A 22,968-nucleotide genomic window follows, 5' to 3' on the forward strand; every position below is an offset into this window, starting at 1 on the left:
ACTATCACAACATTTAGTAGACACCTGGATAGGAACAGTTCAGAGGGATATGGGCCAAAAGCGAGCAGGTGGGATAGCATAGTTGGGGCATCTTGGTCGGTTGGGCCGAAGGGCCTGTGTCCACGCTTCACGACTCTACGAGGGTCTTGAACGCCAAGAATTTTTTAATGCATTTCCCTTTTTATCAAGGATGACTTCAAATATACAAGTCTCCAAGGCAGCTTTCATTTCAAAAACAGAAATCATCATTAATGCAATGTGTCCCTGAAGGAAAACTATGCAAATTATTTTTGATGTTATATCCCAATAAATCAAATGTGCTACAAACTGGAATTGAATTAATCTGGCATTTATTTTGACTTTGAGCCGTTTTTGTTTAAAAAAAAGTGGGTGGCACGGTGGCGCAGCGGTAGAGTCGCTGCCTTACAGCACCAGAGACCCGGGTTCAATCCCGACTGTCTGTATGGAGTTTACACGTTCTCACAGAGACCGCATGGGTTTTCTCCGGGTGCTCTGGTTTCCTCCCACACTTCAAAGACGTAAATGTTTGTAGGTTAATTGGCTTCTGAAAATTGTAAATTCACCCTAATGTGTAGGATAGTGCTAGTGTACAGGGTGTTTGCTGCTCAGCATTGACTCCGTGGGCCAAAGGGCCTATTTCCATGCTGTATCTCTAAATATAAATAGAAACATAGAAAATAGGTGCAGGAGTAGGCCATTCAGCCCTTCGAGCCTGCACTGCCATTCAATATGATCATGGCTGATCATCCAACTCAGTATCCCGTACCTGCTTTCTCTCCATACCCCCTGATCCCTATATCCACAAGGGCCACATCTAACTTCCTCTTAAATATAGCCAATGAACTGGCCTCAACTACATTCTGTGGCAGAGAATTCCAGAGATTCACCACTCTCTGTGTAAAACATGTTTTTCTCATCTCAGTCCTAAAAGATTTCCCCTTTATCCTTAAACTGTGATCCCTTGGTCTCAAGCCGAGTCTATCCAGTCTTTCTTCATATGAAAGTCCTGACATCCCAGGAATCAGTCTGGTGAACCTTCTCTGTACTCCCTCTATGGCAAGAATGGGAGTGGTTCAGCTACCTAACTAAGTAAGTAAGTTTATTGGCCAAGTATTCACATACAAGGAATTTGCCTTGGTGCTCCGCCCACAAGTAACAACATGACATACAGTGACAGTTACAAATGACTCAGAAAACACTAAACATTAATAATAATAAGACATTAATGATAAAACCCCACAAGTGTAAGACAAGTGGACTTGGACGCAAGGTGCAGAATAAGTTTTGCATGAAATTGTCACTATTTCCTCTCTGTAGATCAAACTTTGCATTTAGGACCTGCTTTGAAAGCACAATAACATAATGGTAAACAGTTTCTAATTATTTCAACTGAATGAATTATTCAACTTGAGAAAACTTGCATATTCCCCTTAAGGGGACACATTGCAAGAATGATGATGGTTGTTGAAGAGAAAGCTGCCTTGGAGATTTGTACATTCATTACAAGTTTAATGTCACATGTAGGAAGGAACTGCAGATGCTAGTTTACACAGAAGATAAGGCAGGAAATGCTGGAGTAACTCAGCAGGTCAGGCAGCACCTATTGGAGAAAATGGACAGGTGACGTTTCGGGCCAGAGCCCTACTTTCAGTCTGAAAAAGGGTTGCAACCCAAAACATAACCTATTCTTTTACTCCAGAGATGCTGCCTGACCCGCTGAGTTACTCCAGTATTTTGAAAAAGTGGTGTATCTCAACACAAAAGGTGTTTAACTGAACTCACTGAGTGAAACAAAATAAGTGCAAGATACTGTTATCAGACAACTGAACCATCCCATCCCCAACCAGAGAGTGGTCCCGAGCTGCCATCCACCTCATTTGAAATCTTTGGTTTGTCTTTAATTGGACTTTTCCCGGCACCAAACATTATTCCCTTTATCCTCTATCTGTACACTGTGGACGGGTTGGTTGTAACCATTCCACTGACTGGATAGCACGCAACAAAAAAGCTTCTCACTGCACCTTGGTACCCGTGACAATAGACTATTAGGTGAGACGTTGTTTCCCTTGTAAGTCCAAATGTGCTTCCAACATCAGGAAGGGACTGTGTTGACAGTCAGAGTACTTCTGTCCACAGCCCAGCAGAGAGCAGTGTCTTTCCTTTCTAAGTTATTCGAGCCAATTCTTCTGAGAACCAAAAACAACAGCTACGTGGCAATCAAATTACAGCTAGTGCGCTGTGCAGGGAAGTCAGTTTAACATCTGTCAGCTAAGACCTACGGAAGAGCACAATAAAACATTAAGCACCAGTACTGCTGAGGAAATAGGGACTGTGTGCCATTTCCATTGAAATTGCCTCTCTACAATTGCCTTCTCCTCAAAATATCTCTGATATGAGCCAGTGCCGTGATCACGGGTAAAAAGTGCCACGTGTAAGCAAAATCAAATTTCCAGAAAAAGATAGCACAGTGATTTAACATGTCATTGTTGCTGACGCAGCAAGAACTATTCTGACGACATGAAAGGTGCCGTTGACAGGCACAAAATGCTGGAGTAAGTCAGCGGGCCAGGTAGCAGCTGGAGAAAAGGAATAGGTGATGTTTCGGGTCGAGACCCTTCTTCAGACTGAGAGTCAGAGCCAAAGGTGCTGTTATTGGGACAAGAAATTTAAAATATTATTTTGTAATTTTGTTCAAGTTTTTTTCAGTTACTTCGTGTTTTACCTTGTTATTCTTGTGCATATATATTAAGCTTCATCAGCAGTTTATAACCCCCGATTAACTCAGGTGAATAGGGTTTAGAAAGTTGTGGTTTGTTTGTTGCTGTGGATAACAATGGCAGGGTGAAAACCACAGTTGGGAACATGGCATTACATAGACAATATTAGGCTTGAAACAGGCCATTCAGCCCATCCCATCCCATCATGCCAGCATCATTGCTCCATTTGAACCCCCCTTTTCCTCCATGTGAGTGATTTATCAGTGTGATCCTCGATAACCACCCCATCATACGCTTGTCCAGCCTTCCGTTCAGATTCACTACTATCACATGTACCCAGCTACAATGAAAAGCTTTGTTTTGCAGACTGTCCAAACAGATGAGATAATACTGTGCATGAAATACAATCAACTACAAGTGCTAGAGCAGGGAAAGATACAGAATGCAGAACATTGTAGGTTCATAAGTCATAGGAGCAGAAGTAGGCCATTCGGCCCAGAGCTGACTCTGTCATTCAATCATGGCTGATCTATCTTTCCCTCCCAACATTGTTGAGCATCAGTTGTATAAACAACATCTAATGGGGTAGAGATGAATTGGACAATGCCCTAGGGCGGCACTGTGGTGCAGCTGGTAGAGTTGCTGCCTCATGGGCCCAGAGACCCGCGATCGATCCTAATCTCGGGTGCTGTCTGTGTGGAGTTTACACGTTCTCCCTGCAACCGCGTCGGTTTCTTTTGGGTGCTTCTGTTTCCCCCCACATTTCAAAGACATGCAGGGTTTGTAGGTTAATTGGCCTCTGCAAAATTTCCTCCAGTGTGTAAGGAGTGGATATGAAAGTGGAATAACATTGAACTAATGTTAACGGTTGATTGATGGGCGGCATGGACTCTGTGGGCTGAAGGGCTTGTTTCCGTGCTGTATCCTTTGTGTATCATCTCGCTCATTCAGCATTGATGGTGCCCCATTTACAATGGAGGGGCTACAGGTTGCATTAAGGTAGACATGACAAGAAAAGATGAACTCGAAATGAATGCAGCGCAATGAATGTAAAATGGCAGGAAACTGGCAAGCGATCCAGCTAATCGACCAGACAAAAGAACTCTACGCTCACAATAAATAGCAGCTGCTGCCAGAGAGAATCAAATCCTACAGATCAATAAACAGATGTGTGGAATATGTGGATGAGGATGTAAAATGTGACAGCAATCCCCATTTGCACACATCAGCTTCTCAGGTCAAAATCTCGTTAACATGTCTGAGTGATTAGCAGTACATATGTTTGAAATGAGGCAAATGAAATCAGGGTAGCGGTGTGGGAAAGATGCCAGCTTTTGATTGCTGGGATCTGTAAACAAATCAGATTAATGTGATAAAAGTTGATACTGTCAGCTGTGTCAAGGAAAGTCTCAATCTCTGAGTGCGAAGAAGGGTCTCAACCCAACACACCGCTTATCCGTGCACTCCTGACACGCTGAGTTACTCCAGCACAGTGTGTCTTTTTTTCTCGTAAACCAGCATCTGCATTTTCTTGTTTTTCTAAAAATCTCAACCCAGTTCCTTGTGTGCACACACCATCAATGCAGCTTGTTTACCATTTTACTTTGGAGTCACGTGAGTGACTACGTGAAGAAGCCCGCCAGGACGCATGCGTGTCATATCGCTACACGCATTGCGAAACGTCAGACGCGGTGGAACGACGTTCCCCCGCAGCAGCAGTTTTAAAAGCCGCAACTTGCAGGTAAGAGTTTACTCTGCGGTCTCTCTTGTTTCCATTTCCAACTACAGGTGGGAACATGGACAAAACAAAGAAGACAAGGGCTGCGACAAAGCTGGTGAGGGAGGACCGCGGAGCAGCGGGCAGCCAGCAGCAGCCACGGCACTCGGATCACCGATAGTGGGATCAGCTGTGCCCGATGTCGCATTCGCACCGGCCAGATCCACGTGGCCGGGCGGTAAGGCTAGACACAAAACAAACAAGGTTGTGGACTCAGAGGAGTCCGACTTTGAACAACCGCGGGCGGCCAGCGTCCGAGAGCGCTGGAGCCGGATGGAGCGGTGTGTGGAGCATTTGCTCCAATGTGACAGACTCCGGGAGATGGAGTCGGGTCACTGTGGGCCCTATGATAAACCCACAGCAGTGCCTCTTGAAGGGCTGCACAGTGCTTCTACCTCATCAGAGGGGAGCACTGCGGGTCAGTTCTGGGCTGACCTGGAAGAGGGGTCCGCAGAAGGAAAGACAAGTGTGCAGGGGGTGCAGGAACGAGAGAACCTACTGGACATGGTGTCCAATTTCATACAGCCAGACCAGACTGGTCAAAATCTGGAGCCAAAGCTTGCTGCCAGTATAGACTACATGTCTCTAAACCAGTTACAAGAACAGGCTGTACTGGACACCACATCAAGACACCTGGCACCGGGCAACTGTATATCCCTGAATGTTCCAATAGTAAACACCTGTATATGGAAACACATTGGAGGAGTCAGAAGTATGGACGTCAAATTACAAAAAGTATTGAAACTCCTAACAGCAGGGATAACAGCATTTGCCCGTACAGTGGATGACAAGGACATGTCCCAGGACCAACAAGATGCACTGGCACTACTCTGCAACACTCAACATGAAATAAATAACATCAGGAAGAGTGCCATTCAACCCACACTAAACCCAAAATTCGCGGGACTGTGCAAACCTGGGACCACAAAACCACCAATACTATTGTTTGGAGGCAACCTATCGAAGCAAGTCAAGGAGCTCGATGAGGAAGCAAAAACCCTGGGACTAATAAAAGGGACTTCAACAAAAACCCACTACAGCCTAAGACAGCACCCCTACGCACCCACCAGGAGAACTGGTGAAAGCTCGAAGGCCCGGTACTTAAAACATGAGTCTTTTTTAGGCCATGGCCCAGGCCGGCCTTCTTAGAAGATGCGGGGACCTCCAACGCCAACCAAACCGAAGATCCAGACACCAGCGCAACAACAGCAGCGAAGAACCTACAAAAAGAAGTAAACCTGCCACTGGCAACTATGGAGGTAGGTGGGTCTGGTTCCCTATAAAATACAGGGAGCATGGAGGTTGGGGGGAGATTACACTCTTTTCTGAATGCATGGAGCATGTTAACAACCGATACTTACATCTTAAGCAATATCCAGGGATATACAATAGAGTTTATACACAAGTACAGCCCTCCAGTTCAACATATACCGAACCGAATGTTCGTGCTTTCTGATAAAGAAAAATCAGAAGCGCAAGCTGAACTGGAGCGGCTTTACGTAAAAGGTGTAATTGAGAAAACTCAACACGAACCATTAGAATTCGTGTCCAATATATTTACCAAAAACAAAAAAGATGGTGGTTGTCGCATCATCATAGATCTGACAAAATTGAATACATTTGTACAATATATTCACTTCAAAATGGAAACCTTTGTTACTGCTAAACAATTAATTTCCAAAGGTTACTTCATGGCCAGCATCGATTTAAAAGATGCTTACTATTCAGTGCCTATACGAGGTGACCACAGATGTTACTTAAAATTCAACTGGATGGGACAACACTGGCAGTATAAAGCACTGCCAAATGGTTTATCATCAGCCCCCAGGCTGTTCACAAAAATTTTGAAACCAGCCCTAGCGTTTCTACGGAAACGTAAACACATGGTCATGGCATATTTAGATGACATACTGATTGTGGGCAAAACTTTGGAATTGGCCAAACAAACTGTAACAGCCACAAAACAGTTATTTGAAAAACTGGGATTTATTATCCATCCAGTTAAATCTAAACTAACGCCTTCCACTACTATGAACTATTTGGGGTTCACCATTGACTCAGTTCACATGTCGGTGACTCTGCCTAAGGGAAAGGCTAGAGATTTAATAGAGGCTTGCAATAACCTCATTGACATCAGCAAACCATCCATCAGATTGGTAGCAAAAGTAATTGGCAAAATGGTGGCTGCCTTTCCAGCCACACAATTTGGACCTCTACATTACCAAAACTTACAGAGAGCAAAAATACAAGCACTCTAAATTAATGCAGGTCACTTTGACAGACCTATGAAACTACCAATCAAAGCTAAAATGGAACTAAAATGGTGGATAGATAACATCTGGCTTTGTTCCAATCCAATCATTGTCAGTAACCCTTCCATGGTACTACAAACTGATGCCAGTGCACTTGGGTGGGGAGCCACCAATACCATCACCAGCTGTGGAGGTAGATGGACTGCTCAGGAGGCATCATTATTACTCACACTGGGCATAAACTACCTGGAAATGTTGTGTGCATTCCATGGCCTAAAGTCATATTGTACTGGGTCATATCACCAGCATGTTAGACTACAGATAGACAATACCACCGTGGTAGCATACATCAACCACATGGGTGGAAACAAATCGACATCATGTGACAATCTGGCTAATACAATTTGGCAATGGTGTATCCAGAGAGATATTTGGATATCAGCCACTTACCTACCAGGAAGACTAAATTTAGTGGCAGACACCAGGTCACGCAAATTTAATGAAAACACCGAATGGATGTTGAATAAAAAAGTATTTGCTGATATTACAGCAAAATATGGAACACTAGATATCGATCTATTTGCATCCAGACTTAACCACCAGTTATCAAATTATGTTTCATGGGAACCAGACACTGGGGCAGCGGCGACAGATGCATTTTCGCTGCATTGGGGGAAATTGTTTATTTACGCATTCCCTCCTTTCTGCCTCATCAGTCGGGTATTAAGGAAAATACAACAAGACTCTGCGTCTGGTATTTTGGTAGTACCCGATTGGCCTACTCAACCATGGTTCCCAGTGGTACTAAACATGGTATTAGAACCATGTATCACCATTCCACATAGACCAGATTTATTGCTACATCCCGTAACAAGGGATAGCCACCCATGCCATAAACATTTAAACTTATTAATTTGTAGAGTTAAAAACACCTCTACTACAACTGGGACTGACGGACCGAACAGTGAACATGATTTCGGCGGCACAAAGACAGTCAACCAAAAAACAGTATCTGGTCTATATCAGGAAGTGGGAGATGTACTGCCATAAAAACAACATCACCTACAGAGACATGAACATCCCGTCTGTTCTGGAATATCTGGCAGGCCTCCACTATGATGAGGGGCTCAGTTACAGTGCCATCAACTGCGCCAGAAGTGCCCTATCGACTTACCTATGGCAGGGGACAGAGCGTTACTCTGTTGGGACTCACCCACTGGTAACAAAACTTATGAGGGGAATTTTTAATACTAATCCCCCAAGAACCAGGTACTCCCAAATATGGGATGTAAGTATTGTCCTGAAGATGCTCAGGAATTGGTCTCCAGCAACACCTCTGTCCCTACACAGACTGACATTAAAAACAGTCATGCTAATGGCATTGGTCACGGCACAGTGGGTAGTCACTGCATAAACTAAGACTGGACAACATGATTTCCTCAACAGAAAATATTACGTTTCATATCTATGAGTTAGTAAAGCAGAACAGACAGGTATCAGCAGGCCTCAATATACAATTTAGGTCATACCCAACAGATGACCGTCCCTGTATAGTAAGACATCTGTCGTTATACATGGAGAAAACAAAAATCCTAAGAGGCAATGAGAAGGCATTTTGGTCAGCCACAAGCAACCGCACAAAAGAGTGATGGTCCAGACCATCTCAAGATGGCTGAAACAGGTGCTAACACAGGCTGGGGTGGATACTAATATTTTTAAATCTCATTCCACCAGGGCTGCAGCTACATCGGCAGCTATACAGTTGGATGTACCAATGGACCAAATCCTCAAGGCAGCAGGATGGTCAGGGGAAAAAACATTCCAATTATTTTACAACAAACCAGTAATGAAACGTTTGCAGAAACAATTTTAAGTTCTGTAAATTAATTTAAACCCATAAAAACGGGTTATAATTTTGTGTTAATAAATTTTATGATTTCAATGTCGAATTCATGTCCAAATTATGTTAACACAATTCCTCCTACAGTCATCAAGGCAGACGTGATGCAGGGACTCGTTTCCACGGCATGAAATGACAGAGCTTTAAAATCTTCACGTAGTCACTCACGTGACTCCGAAGTAAAATAGTAAGATTAAACGAGAACTTACCAGTTTGATGTTTGATCTGTATTTTATGAGGAGTTACGATGAGGGATTACGTGCCCTCCGCTCCCACCCTTGATCATATACTTAACTGGTATCTCTTCTCTAATCTTACTATGTTTAGTCATTACAGTTATCTGTGATTTCATACCGCTGCTTTGAAGAATGACACGCTTGCGTCCTGGCGGGCTTCTTCACGTAATCCCTCATCGTAACTCCTCATAAAATACAGATCAAACTTCAAACTGGTAAGTTCTCGTTTAATCTTACTATTAATTGGCCTTTGGCCATCAGTCAGAGTATTGGGTATAGAAGGAGGGAGGTCATGTTACAGTTATATAAGACGTTGGTGAGGCCGCATTTAGAATATTGTGTTCAGTTCTGCACACTATGTGATAGGAAAGATGTTGTCCAGCGGGAAAGGGTGCAGAGACGATTTACGAGGATGTTGCCAGGACCCGAGAGACTGGGCATTGGAGAGAGGTTGAGTAAGCTGGGACTCTATTCCCTGGAGCGCAGGAGGATGAGGGGTGATCTTATAGAGGTGTACAAAATCATGAGATGAGTATATTGGGTAAATGAAGCCCAGTCTCTAGCCCAGAAGAAGGGAATTGAGAACCAGAGCACATAGGTTTAAGGTGAGAGCGAGAAAGATTTAATAGGAACCTGAGGGGTAACTGTTTTAATGCAAAGGGTGGTGGGTATATGGAACGAGCTGCCGGAGGAGGCAGTTGAGGCAGGTACTAACGCAACATTTAAGAAACATTTAGAAATGTGCATGGATAGGATAGATTTAGAGGGATATGGGCCAAACGCAGGCAAGTGGAACTAGTGTAGACGGGCATGTTGGTCACTGTGGGCAAGTTGGGCCGAAGGGCCTGTTTCCACATTGTACGACCATATACTAAAGATTTATGGGTTGGTAGGTTAATTGGCCATTGTAAATTTCCCCTAGTGTGTACATGAGTGGTAGACTTGTGGTATTACCATGTATTAGTAGTATTACATGCAATTGATGCACGGTAATGCAATTACTAATGCATTAATACCAATGGTAGTAGACTCTATGATTCCAATTGCTGATCTCAGGCAAAGACCTCAAGGATGTCAGGTTCAGGAAATGATCATGCTGGGGTGATTGACTGATGATGGCAACACAACAGGTTGTTGGTATTAAAACCAGAGTCATTGAATCATGCAGAACAGAAATATTCCCTTCGGCTCAACTTGTGCATTGCCGACCAAGATACCTCATCAAAGCAACTCCTATTAACCTGCATGTGGCCCATCCCTCTCTAAACCTTCTTGTTTAAATGTATTTTAAAACTTCTTATTACACCTGCCCCAAATACCTCCTCTGACAACTCATTCCATCTACCGATCACCCGCAGTGTAAAAACATTGCCCCCCCCCCCCACCACTTCCCCTGATTCCTATTGTCTTTCCTCTCACCTGAAACTTATGCCCTCCGGTTCTTGATTCCACTACCCTGGGAAAGGTCTCTGTGCATTCACCCTATCTATTTTCCTCATGATTGTATACAACTCTGTAAGATCACATCCCAACCGCTTGCACTCCAAGGAATAATGTCCTAGCCTGCCCAACCTTACCCTGTGACTCAGGGCGTCGAGTCCTGGTGACATTCTTGTAAATCTTCCCTGCACCATTTCCAACAATGATATCTTTCTTGTATGAGGGTGACCAAAACTGAGCAAAGTTCCAGTTTCCTCCTACATCCCAGACGTGTGGGTTTGCAGGTTAATTGGCATCAGGAGTAGATCTGAAAGTGGGATAACATAGAACTAGTGTTAACCGGTGATTGGTGATTTGCATGGACTTGGTGGGCCAAAGGGCCTGTTTCAATGCGGAGACCGGCGCACCTGAAGGAAACCCATGTGGTCACAGTGTGGAATGAGCTTCCAGTGAAGGTGGTGGAGGCAGGTTCGTTTTTATCATTTAAAAATAAATTGCATAGTTATATGGACGGGAAGGGAATGGAGGGTTATGGTCTGAGCGCAGGTAGATGGGACTAGGGGAGAATATGTGTTCGGCACGGACTAGAAGGGTCGAGATGGCCTGTTTCCGTGCTGTAATTGTTATATGGTTATATGGTTATAACATCCAAACACCAAACACAGACAGCACCCGTAGTCAGGATCCAACCCGGGTCTCTGGTGCTGTGAGGCCGCTGCTCTATCAGCTTTGTCACAGTGCCGCCATGTGCCGGCATTTTAACCCATGCACCAAATTATCTTCGCTTCCAAAAAGAAGAACCACACTGAACGCCAGGACATGAATGTGGCTTCAGCAATTAGGGGTGGCACAATGGCACAGCGGCATAATTGCTGCCTTACAGTGCCAGAGACTCAGGTTCCATCCTGATTGCAGGTACTGTCAGTAGGGAGTTTGTGCGTTCTCCCTGTGACTGCGTGGATTTTTCCCAGGTGCTCATGTTTCCTCCTCCAGATGTATTAGTTTGTATAAGGCTTCAGTAAAATTGTAAGTTGTCCCCAATGTGTGGGATAGTGCTGGTGTGACGGAGATTGCCAGTCGGTGCGGACTCAGTGGGACGAAGGGCCTGTGTACATGCTGTATCTCTAAACTAAACTGAACTCAATTGTTTTGGTGTTGTACCAGACTCTTCAAACTCAAGTCTGCAGAAAAGATGAGATGTGTGTGCTTTACTTCAAGGGAAATGGTAAACTCAACAGGTCTGATCCAATCCCGAAGAGAAAACAAATTGTGAGCTAGACTCCCCAACTTCAAATTTTAAAAGTCAATGAACTCAAAAACTGTATTGCACTGTTTATGAATCTCACTTTTTTGAGCAATAGACAAAATATAGACAGGAACAGGAGTGAATTTTGAAGTTATTTTTTCCCCCTCACAAGAGAAATAGACTAAATATTCCACTCTTCTTCAATGTCTCTCATCTGTCACCGTGCTGTCAGACTCCATTCTTAGAACTATTTTTCTCTAAAATAATATTCCAGTAAAGAGTACTGCAGCATCACTCCCTGCCTGTGTTAATAAGCAGAGTGCCATGTGATTGTAATGTCTGCACTTCTGAAGCACTGATTTCCCATCTGACAGCACATTCCAATAGCCCCCAGATTAGTCCATCAGATGCAGGCAGTGATCAGTATATGCAATACGTTCAAAACAAGCAGAAAATGTTTGCTTGGACCATTACCTTATTAAACTGCGAGTATCTCAACAAATAAGAATTGTTCATTTAAAATATAGAAACAAGGAACTGCAGATGCTGGTTAATACACAAAAGGACACAGTGTTGGAGTAACTCGGCAGGTCAGGCAGCATCTCTGGGAGAACATGGATAGGTGATGTTCTGGGTCTTGACCTTTCATGTTGCCTGACCCACTGAGTTAGGATTAGAGTTTAGGTTTAGATCTACTGCATGGAAACAGGCCCTTCGGCCCACCAACAATCACCCAAACACTAGCTCTATCCTCCACACTAGGAATAAATTTACCAAAACCAATCAACCTACAAACCTGCACGTCTTTTGAATGTGGGAGGAAACTGGAGTGCCCGGAGAAAACCCATGCATTCACAGGGAGAACTCCATACAGACAGCACCCTCAGTCAGGATTGAACCTGGGTCTCTGGCTCTGTAAAGGGCCTGTCCCATGAGCATGCAACCTGCATGCGGCAAGCACGACCTAAAGGGCCTGTCCCATGAGCATGCAACCTGCATGCGGCAAGCACGACCTAAAGGGCCTGTCCCACGAGCATGCGACTGCATGCGGCGAGCGCGACCAAACCAGAAGCGGGGGCCGCGTGGAGATCGAGTGAGTGACATGAAGTTCGAGTGAAGTCCGCGGGAAGTTTGCGCGTGATGTACGGCTTCGAGGCGGTGCGTACGGCGTTGAGATGGCTGCGGGCCGGAAGGCCATTGCCGCGCGGAATTTTTGAACACGGTCAGTTTTTCGGAGCCCCGCGCGAAGTTGTGACCTGCTCCGCACAATCCATACGGCTCCGGCGATCGAAGTTGTGACCTGCTCCGCGAGGACATACGGCTCAAGCGACCACGTTAGGTCGCGCTTGCCGCATGGAGTCGCATGCTCGTGGGACAGGCCCTTAAGGCAGCAACTCTGCCACTGTGCCACTATGCCATCCCAAATTATTGTTCAATTTAATTCAATTCAATTCAACTTTATTGTCATTGCACAAATACGAGTACAGGTACAACGAAATGCAGTTTAGCGTCTGGTCATAGTGCAAGATAGTAGAAATAAAAATAAATATACAAAATAAAAATACAAATAAAAATAAAAATATGGTTAACAATGTGTGGACTGTGGATGAATTAAACTGGTACATAGGCAAATAAATGTATACAAATGGGAGAGTCTAAAGATAGCTAGCGACGGGACTGTGAGTTCAGCAGTGTAATGGTGTTATTGAAAAAGCTGTTCCTCAGCCTGCTTGTGCAAGACCTGAGGCACCTGATGGGAGGAGGGCAAATAGTCCATGGTTAGGGTGCGAGGGGTCCTTGATGATTTTCCCGGCCCGTCTCAGACACCGTTTGCGGTGGAGGGCATCCATGGCAGGGAGCGGGGCACCGATGATGTGCTGAGCGGTTTTCACCACCAGTTTTCACCTGGATAGTTATATGGATGGGAAGGGAATGGAGGGTTATGGTCTGAGCGCAGGTATATGGGACTAGAGGAGATTATGTGTTCGGCACGGACTAGAAGGGTCGAGATGGCCTGTTTCCGTGCTGTAAATTGGTATATGGTTGCAATGCCTTCCTGTCAGCTGTGGTGCAGCTGCTGTACCATACCGTGAAGCAGGTGGTCAGGATGCTTTCGATGGTACAGTGGTAGAAGTTGGTCAGGATCTGGGGGGACAGGTGAGCTTTCTTAAGCCTCCTCAGAAAGTAAAGGCGCTGCTGCGCCTTTTTGATCAGTTTGGTGGTATTGAGGGACCAGGACAGATCCTCTGAGATGTGTACCCCGAGGAATTTGTAGTTGGAGATTGCTCCACCTCAGTCCCGTTTATGTGGATGGGGGTATGTCTGCCACCTCTGGTCTTCCTGAAGTCAACGATGATTTCCTTCGTCTTCTTAGAGTTGAGGACAAGGTTATTATTGGTACACCAGGCTACCAGGTTCTGGACCACCTCCCTATAGGCTGACTTGCCGTTGTCCCTGATCAGTCCTACCACCGTGGTGTCATCGGCAAATTTTATGATGGCGTTGGAGCCATACTTAGGGACGCAGTCATGGGTGAAGAGGGAGTAGAGGAGAGGGTTGAGCACACAGCCCTGTGGCACGCCGGTGTTCAGTGTTAGAGTGGAGGAGGTGAGGTTAATGGTCTGTTGGTGAGGAAATCCAGTGTCCAATTGCAGAGGGAGGTGGTGATGCCAAATTATTGGAGTTCAATTATTGGACTCCAAATTAATGGAGTTATTCCAGCTCTTTGTGTCCTTTTGTTACTTAAAATATTCTTTCCCCTTTTACATGATAACAACCAGCTTTCCATATGAAGAATCTTTGTCCTTTCTGGGGATTTTTTGACAAAATATTTCTGATGACATGTTGGAAATTTTTATTTCCCCAGAGTTTATATATAAAAACAACCATTGGAAATATTTGGATCCCAGGCATCATAATAGCCGTATGCAGCAAATTGACAAATTCTGAACTCATATCAGTCTGAAGAAGTGTTTCGGCCCGAAACGTTGCCTATTTCCTTCGCTCCATAGATGCTGCTGCACCTGCTGAGTTTCTCCAGCACTTTTGTCTACCTTCATATCTTTGATATTTCACTTGGACCATCTCCGACATCTCCCTACCGTTTCCGGATCTCACCGTCTCCATCACAGGAAACAGACTATTGACCGAGATCTACTACAAACCTACTGACTCCAATAGCAATCCTTCTTTCCACCCTGGTTCCTCTAATGACTCTATCCCCTACTCCCAATTCCTCCATCTACGCCGCATATGCGCCCAGGATGAGGTTTTCCATACTAGATCATTGGAGATGTCATTATTCTTGAGGAATCGGGGGGCTCCATTATAGATAAGTCTTTCACTAGGGTCTCCTCGATATCCCGCAGCTCCGCTCTTATTCCCGCTGCCTCCGTTCGCAGCAAGGACAGAGTCCATCTTGTCCTCACCTTTCACCCCATCAGCCATCACATACAGCATATAATCCTCCAACACTTTTGCCACCTCCAACGGGATCCCACTACTGGCCACATCTTCCCATCTCCACTCCTTTCTGCTTTCCGTTCCCTCCACATCTCCCTGGTCAACTCATCCCTTCCCACCCAAACCACCCTCTCCCCAGCTACTTTCCCCAGCAACCGCAGGAGATGCAACACCTGTCCCTTTACCTCCCCCCTCAACTCCATCCAAGGACCCAATCAGTCTTTACAGGCTCGGCGATCGTTTCACTGAACACCTCCGCTTAGTCCGCCTTAACCTACCTGATCCGGTTGCTCAGCACTTTAACTCCCCCTCCCACTCCCAATCTTACCTTTCCATCCTGGGCCCCCTCCATTGTCAGAGTGAAGTCCAGTGCAAATTGGAGGAACAGAACCTCATATTTCGCTTGGGTAGTTTACACCCCAGCGGTATGAACATTGACTTCTCTAACTTCACTTAGCCCTTGCTTTCCCTCTCCCTTCCCTGTTCTCCCACCATTCTTACTGTCTCCGACTACATTCTATCTCTGTCCCGCCCACTCCCCTGACATCAGACTGAAGAAGGGTCTCGACCCGAAACATCACCCATTCATTCTCTCCAGAGTTGCCGCCTGTCCCGCTGAGTTACTCCAGCATTCTGTGCCTACCTTCATATCTTTGATAACTATCGTCTTGTTCTTACAGCTGTGATTCGACCATATTGAAGTCACATTTTAAATGGGTTTAAACAATCTGTGAACATTAACCTGTTCAGTGCCACTCCCTGAGTATACTCGTGTCATGGCCAATAGTAAAAAAACCTTAGCAGTGAACAGTTGAATGCATCGGAATATCTGCCCTGATAAAGAGCCATTGAACCATTGAAATCATTTCTCCTACATAAGAGCGCAGTGGTTGCAGTGCCAGGGTTCGATACCAACCATGGGCGCTGTCTGTACTGAGTTTGTACGTTCTCCCCGTGACCGCGTGTGTTTGCTCCGAGAGCTTTGGTTTCCTCCCACACTCCAAAGACGTGCAGGTATGTAGGTAAATAGTTTTGGTATAAGTGTAAATTGTCCCTAGTGTGTGCAGGATAGTGTTAATGTGCTCGGATCGCTGGTTGGCACCGACTCGGTGGGCCGAAGGGCTTGTTTCCTCGCTGTATCTCTAAACTAAACTAAACTAAATTAAACATTTCTCCTAAGGGAAAAGCAAGTGGTGTTCCCCACAATGTACTCTCAAAGTGGAAGAACAACGTTTTAAAATCAAATGCTGAAATTAAGTATCGAACGCCATTTAGTTTAGTTCAGCCAAGCAGCTTGGAAATTGGCCCTTCAGCTGCCAAAGTCCATGACAACCATCAATCACCCATTCACTATTTTATCCCATCTTCACATCCACATTAGGGACAATTTTACAGAGGCCATTAATCTACACACCCGCACAGCTTTGGGATGTGGGAGGAAACCGGTGCACCTGGAGGAAGCCCATACAGTGGTAATTAATTTAACAGATAAACATTGAGTTAGGTTATAAGCTTTTAAATCTAATACACAATATATCATAACCATTGATTTAATGTAAAGGAATAAATGGAACAGTGCCCGGGTATATCGCACTGTCAGACTGAGTGATCGTTTCAGGGTTAAAATGTGTGAATGATGCTGATATTTTAAGAAAAATTGTGAGTGGTCCTAATTATCATCATATTTTTCTCTCTACTTCGAATCTCCAATTTTTGAAAATTAAATTGCCATTTCTGAAAACTCTCCTTCTCTTGTGTCCCCCGAGTAAAATTTAATCTTTGAGTTGCGACACTTGTGTGATTTCTAAACACATAGAGAATGGAACAGTACAGGTACAAAAAACTGGAGTAATGCCCCTGTCCCACTTAGGAAACCTGAACGGAAACCTCTGGAGACTTTGCGCCCCACCCAAGGTTTCCGTGCGGTTCCCGGAGGTTGCAGGTTGTTGCCGGAGGTTGCAGGTGGTGGAAGCAGGTAGGGAGACTGAATAAAAAACCTCCAGGAACCGCACGGAAACCTTGGGTGGGGTGCAAAGTCTCCAGAGGTTTCCGTTCTGGTTTCCTAAGTGGGACAGGGGCATAACTAAGCGGGTCAGGCAGCATCTCTGGAGAAAAGGAGTAGGTGACGTTTCAGGCCCAGGCCTTTCTTCAGACTGAGAATTAGATGAGATTATTACTTTATTAATCCCCTTATTCAGGGGAAATTCAGATGTCCTTGCAGCACACTAATAAAAATACAACATAGCATTCAAGAAGTTAACATTAAAACATAAAACATCCCCCCACAGAGGTTCCCACTGTGGGGGAAGGCACAAAGTCCAGTGTGCCTTCAGGTGAGGCAGAATCAGGTGAGAAGGAAATGAGAGGTATGAAAGGAACATAGAACAAATGAATGAAAGGTATACAAAAGGACAAATCAAAGCCAGCAACGATGATCACGGAAAGATTCATTTCCGTCTCCCCCGACCCTCCAGCTTTTTGTGTCTATCTTCAGTGTAAACCAGCATCTGCAGTTCCTTCCTGCACATGGAATAGTACAGCACAGGACCAGGCCCTTCAGCCACAATCTCCCTGCCGAACATGATGCCGGGTTTAACTAATCTCCTTTGCCTGCACATGATCAATACCTCTCTAGTCCCTTCATATCCATCTGCCTATCTATAGAAATTCCACTGTTGCATCTGCCTCCATTACCAGCCCTGTCAACGCATTCCAGACTCCCAACACTCTCTGTGTAAAACGTCCTCTGTGTAAACAATGCAACCAGACATTGAGATCACAGTCAAAATGCACTGACCTTTGTGTGCGAGTGCGTACTGTTGTGAGATGTGTATTGAAGAAATAAATGGATCAGGAATCGAGGACGATGACTCCAAGATGGTGGGAGACATTGTTTGTATGAACTGGAGTTCAGAAGATGGGAGAGTGATCTAAGAGTATTGCGTGATAAAGATTGCGATAAGGCAGAGACAGAGACACTATTTTCTCCATGAAAGAATCTAAAACAGATGGTACAATCTTAAAATGACAGTAGAGTCATTTAAGAGGGAAATCAGGAAACAGTTTGTCATCTAAAGGATAATGAAAATCCAGAACAGTTCTCCTAAAAGCCTATAGAGGCTGCATGAGGTGAGATTTGACACTGAGGGTGATATGTTTTTGTTAGGTAATTGTATCAAGGAATATGGATCAAGGGGGAATAAAATGAAGATAAATAGTTTCAGCCATGAATTAGAGATGTCTGCCACTTTTTTTTTCAAGTTTCCAATATAAAGATAGTCAAAATGCTCTTACTGATCAGAATAACAAGATGAGAAATGTTCATATTGTATGAACCTTCAGCATTTTATGATTTATTTCCCAATTGGAATTGTATCATGAATGGCTGAGGAATTGTGTGGATGGAAATTAAATTATGTAACATTACAGTATTAAAATTGCAAAAAATATCATCCATCAGATAGCTTTAGAGAATAGAAAAACTAATGGCCTCCTCCACAGTCAGAGTGAGACCACACAAATTGTAGGAACAGCAACTCATATTTCGCTTGGGCAGCTTACAACCCAGTGGTATGAACGTTGATTTCTCTCATTTCAAGTAACCCTTGCATTCCCTCTCACCCCGCTCCCCACCATAGGTTTCTGACAAGTTCCACTGTTTGCATCCCTTTATCCCTTTGTCACCACCTCTTCCCCAGCCAGCAATGGACCATTGTGGGCTCCACCCTTCCTTGTTCATCTGTTGCCGGCCCTGCTTTTTTCTGGCCTATTTTTACCTGCAGTTCAGTTTCAGTCTGAAGAAGGGTCCCGACCCAAAATGTGAACAATCCTGTGTCCCCAGAGATGCTGTCTGACCCGCTGAATTACTCCAGCACTTTGTGTCTACCTTCAGTATAAGCAAGGGTCTGCAGATCCTTTCTACATAAATGAATCATAGGCTCAAAATAAAAATTGCAATATTTGACAAAATATTTGTGTTTATCTGTTTGCAGCTCATTGGAATTCCAAGAACAAGGTGGGGATAGTCATGATCAGTCACGGCATTCTATACTGGCATTCAGATACTTTCCATCGGAACGGCACGTTCTGCCAGGGATTAGCCAAACTCAGGAGATTTCTCCTTGCTAAATGGTTGTGGAACTGCTGGAGAATGATTAAAGAATTATTGCTGCTATGATTAATTGCTCTCTCCTGGATATGCAATGTTACAAACTTCACGGCTCTGCACATGATATTCCCTCAGATCAGGATCAGTGCTCATTCCCATTAGCAGATCCGATATTCCCCTGCGGCACAGTGGCGCAGCTGGTAGAGCCGCTGACTCAGAACACCGGAGACACGGGTACCGTCTCTATGTGGAATGTGTATGTTCTCCCTATGACCACGTGGGTTTCCTCCGGGTGCTCCGGTTTCCTCCCACATTGCAAAGATTTGTAGCTCAATTGGCCTCTGTAAAATTGCCTTTAGTATGTAGGGAGTGGATGAGGTATGATAACATAGACCCAGTGTGAAGGGGTGATCGATTGTCGATGTGGACTCTGTGGGCCAAAAGGCCTGTTTCCATGCTGTATCTCCAAACTAAACTAAGTAGCCAACATTTCTGATTCAAGGACGGACAGGGCGACTCAGGAATTATACCATTCACAACCACCCTCTGTGTTGCATGGTCAGGATGATCTTGTAATCAAAGAGCATGGAAACAGGCTCTCGGCCCAACTCGTCCATGCCGACCAATATGCCACATCTCAACTAGTCCCATTTGCCCGCATTTGGTGCACCTCCCTTTTACCTTTCCTAAAAATGCACCTGTCCAAATGTCCCTTAAACACTGTTATTGTATCTGCCGCAACGACCTCCTCTGGCTGCACGGCACATCTGGCAGATATGTTGTCTGAATTCTGCGCAAGGTAAACAAAAAAAATACTGTGAAGGTATGAAACGTAGCTACAAAGATCTCTGCAACTATATGAAGGATCGGTCACTGGGATATTTAAAGAGTTTGGCTTGAAAGAAATATCATTCCTATTGAAGGTAGACACAAAATGCTAGAGTAAATCAGCGGGACTGGCAGCATCTCTGGAGAGAAGGGATGGGTGACGTTTTGGGTCGAGATCCTTCTTCAAACTGATGTCTCCCTCATTCCTATTGAGATGTACTGTCGGCCAATACAATGTCATAAAGCCCATTCCAGCAGATCACCAATATCTGATTCAATGAGAAAGCAACTCGGGAATTACAACCCTGACCCCCACTCGCCCAGTTTAAATTTTAGGATGAGGTTTATTATTGACATGTGTACTGAGGTACAGTGAAAAACTTTGTTTTCAATGATATCCAAACAGCTCAGATAATAGTAGACGTAAATGCAATCACGTCAGACTCAAGTACAACAGGAAGAGCAAAAGGGGGGTGATACACAATGCAGAATATTGCAAACATTTCATACTTGCATAATTCTATAATTTATTCAAACATTGGTAAATTTCCACCAACTTTAGCCAAAATAGTGTCTCCTGAAAACCAGTTTATTTTGGTTTATTGTAAATTTTAGTTTAGAGGTGCAGCATTGAAATAGGCCCTTCAACCCACCGAGTCCACACTGACTATCAATCACCAGTGCACACGGGTTCTACTTTATTCCACTTTCTCATCCACTCCCAACACATTAGGGGCAAACATGCACATTTTTGGGGCGTGGGGGGAAACCGGAGCGCCCGGTAGAAACTCGCAAGGTCACAGGGAGAGCATGCCAACTCCACATAGACAGCAGCCGAGGTCGGGATTGAACCTGGGTTTTTGCCGCTCTAAGGCAGCAACTCAACCGCTGCGCAACTGTGCCTCCCCTGTCATAAAACAGGGAAGTGAACTTGGATCCAAATCAACCGAGCTTGTGGATAACACATGCCCAATAGATCGCACTTACATTTTAGTTCAGATTAGTGCAGCCTTTTTAAGATACAGCTTATAATAGTCAAAGCTAAAGGCACAGCTGTTTAGTAAAACAGCTCAAATTTGTGCCTTTTATTTCCAATTCCCTCTGAACATATGTTACAATCCTTCAAAGCATTTCTGTTAGTTTATATGAATAAATACATTTATATTCAGAACTTGAAAACAAATAGATGTTCTGACCATTTAAACCATGTTAGAAAATATAAAATTTCCACTTTTAAATCATAAAATGTTTCATTTATTGCCACATTACATGCAGCAAACAGCTTTGCAACATAATGTTCAAACATGCTCTTTGCGGGAAAATTGCTTCAGATAAAGTTAAGTATTTCATTGCTTTATCGTATCCAGAATCAAAGAGAACAATTTGTGCTTAGTCCTAGAAAATAAGTATATGGTTCTCCTACTGATCGCAACTACTTTCAAGAAATAAACAAAGTGGTCCTGACAAAGAGGCAAACAAGGAAATATGTTTAAAGAAAATGAGAAATGGGAAATGACCTTCGTGATCTCTGGATCATTCGTGGTTTGACATTGCATGCCATATTCAAAAGCCCCATCCAAGACCTCAAGACATTGCAGGGGATTGCGGACGCAGCCCAGACCATCACACAAACCAAACGTCCTTTCCATTAACCCCACTTATACCTCACACTACCTTGGCAAAGCCACCAGCATAATCAAGGATGATATTCACCCCTCGCATCTCCCTTCTCCCATCAGTCAAGAGGTACAGAACGGTGAAAACAAACACCTGGAGGGCATTCCTGAGCTATTATCTAATTCATTGGAATACGTGAAACTATCTTTAATCAGACTTTACTGGACTTCACCTTGCACTAAATGTTATTCCCTTTATTATGTATCTGTACACTTTTGATGGCTTGATTGCAATCATGTATCGTCTTTCCACTGACTGCTTAGCACGCAACAAAAGACTTAGATACACGTGGCAATAAACTAAACAAAATAATATTTTACAATGAGTTATTTTGCAAAATGTTAATGAAATGTAAATATGTAATCGTATTCTAAAAATAATTCAAACGAGTGACACGATGGGAAAAAGCATGGAAATAAAATATGGTTCCCTTAACCAAGTAAAATAGTCAGGAAATAAAGTGCTGGAGCAACTCAGCGGGCCAGACACGTTGTTTTTTCCCTTGGAATTCCAGGATCTGCAGTTTTTATGTCGACAAACTAGTCAAGGGAGTGAAGGAATATGTTTAGTTTAGTTTAGTTTAGATTATTATTGTCACATGCACCGGAGTACAGTGAAAAGCTTTACTGTTACGTGCTATCCAGTCAGCCAGAAAAGGTTGTACATGAATATAATCAAGCTGCCTATGGTATGCAGGTAGAAGATAATGGATTATGTGCAGGCAGATAAGAGTTGATTGCTAGTTGTGCTATAGGGCCTGTTTCCGATACGATACGATATGATAGAACTTTATTCAACCCCGGAGGGAAATTGGTTTGTGTGCTGTATCTCGAAAGTCTGACATCTAAACAATGCGGCTGTGGGACAATGAGTTATTCTGCTGCGATGGGCCTGGATGGGCTCGCTGTGGCCGCGAGTGGGCAGCTGGTGCCTGGCAGATGGTGCTGCCGGCACCAGGGCCCAGGCGTTGTGAGAAGCTCATTTATACTTGATCAGTGATGTGGGATTGCTGAGCTGGTGTTCAGAGAAAGGATGCCAGCTCCCACTCCTCCTGCTCTTCCAAACGGAAACATCACAGGCTCGCTCTGCCCTGGAAAAGCCTGGAGCAGCTACTCCTAGGGACCCTGCTCATTTGATCCAAAAAGAGTGTGTGTGTGTGTGTATATGGTAACAAACAATAGTCGGTACACGCAACAGTACAATATCTTTTGTGTATTTTAAATTAGAGATTTTCAGTCTTTGTAAAGTCTTAACAATGATTCAAGGAATCTCCTGGGCTTGCACAGACTTTTCGGTTTCATGCC

At 44.2% G+C, this 22,968-nt stretch overlaps 1 protein-coding gene across 2 annotated transcripts in view; it reads right to left on the minus strand.

Moving 5' to 3' along the window:
- The window catches only part of LOC129708437 (RNA binding protein fox-1 homolog 3-like), a 1,476,502-nt gene that overhangs the window by 1,049,562 nt on the left and 403,972 nt on the right, over nucleotides 1-22,968 (minus strand). The gene's annotated exons all lie outside the window — the stretch shown is intronic.

The sequence above is a fragment of the Leucoraja erinacea genome, chromosome 23, assembly GCF_028641065.1.
Source record: "Leucoraja erinacea ecotype New England chromosome 23, Leri_hhj_1, whole genome shotgun sequence".
In the NCBI taxonomy this organism is placed as follows: Eukaryota; Metazoa; Chordata; class Chondrichthyes; order Rajiformes; family Rajidae; genus Leucoraja; species Leucoraja erinaceus.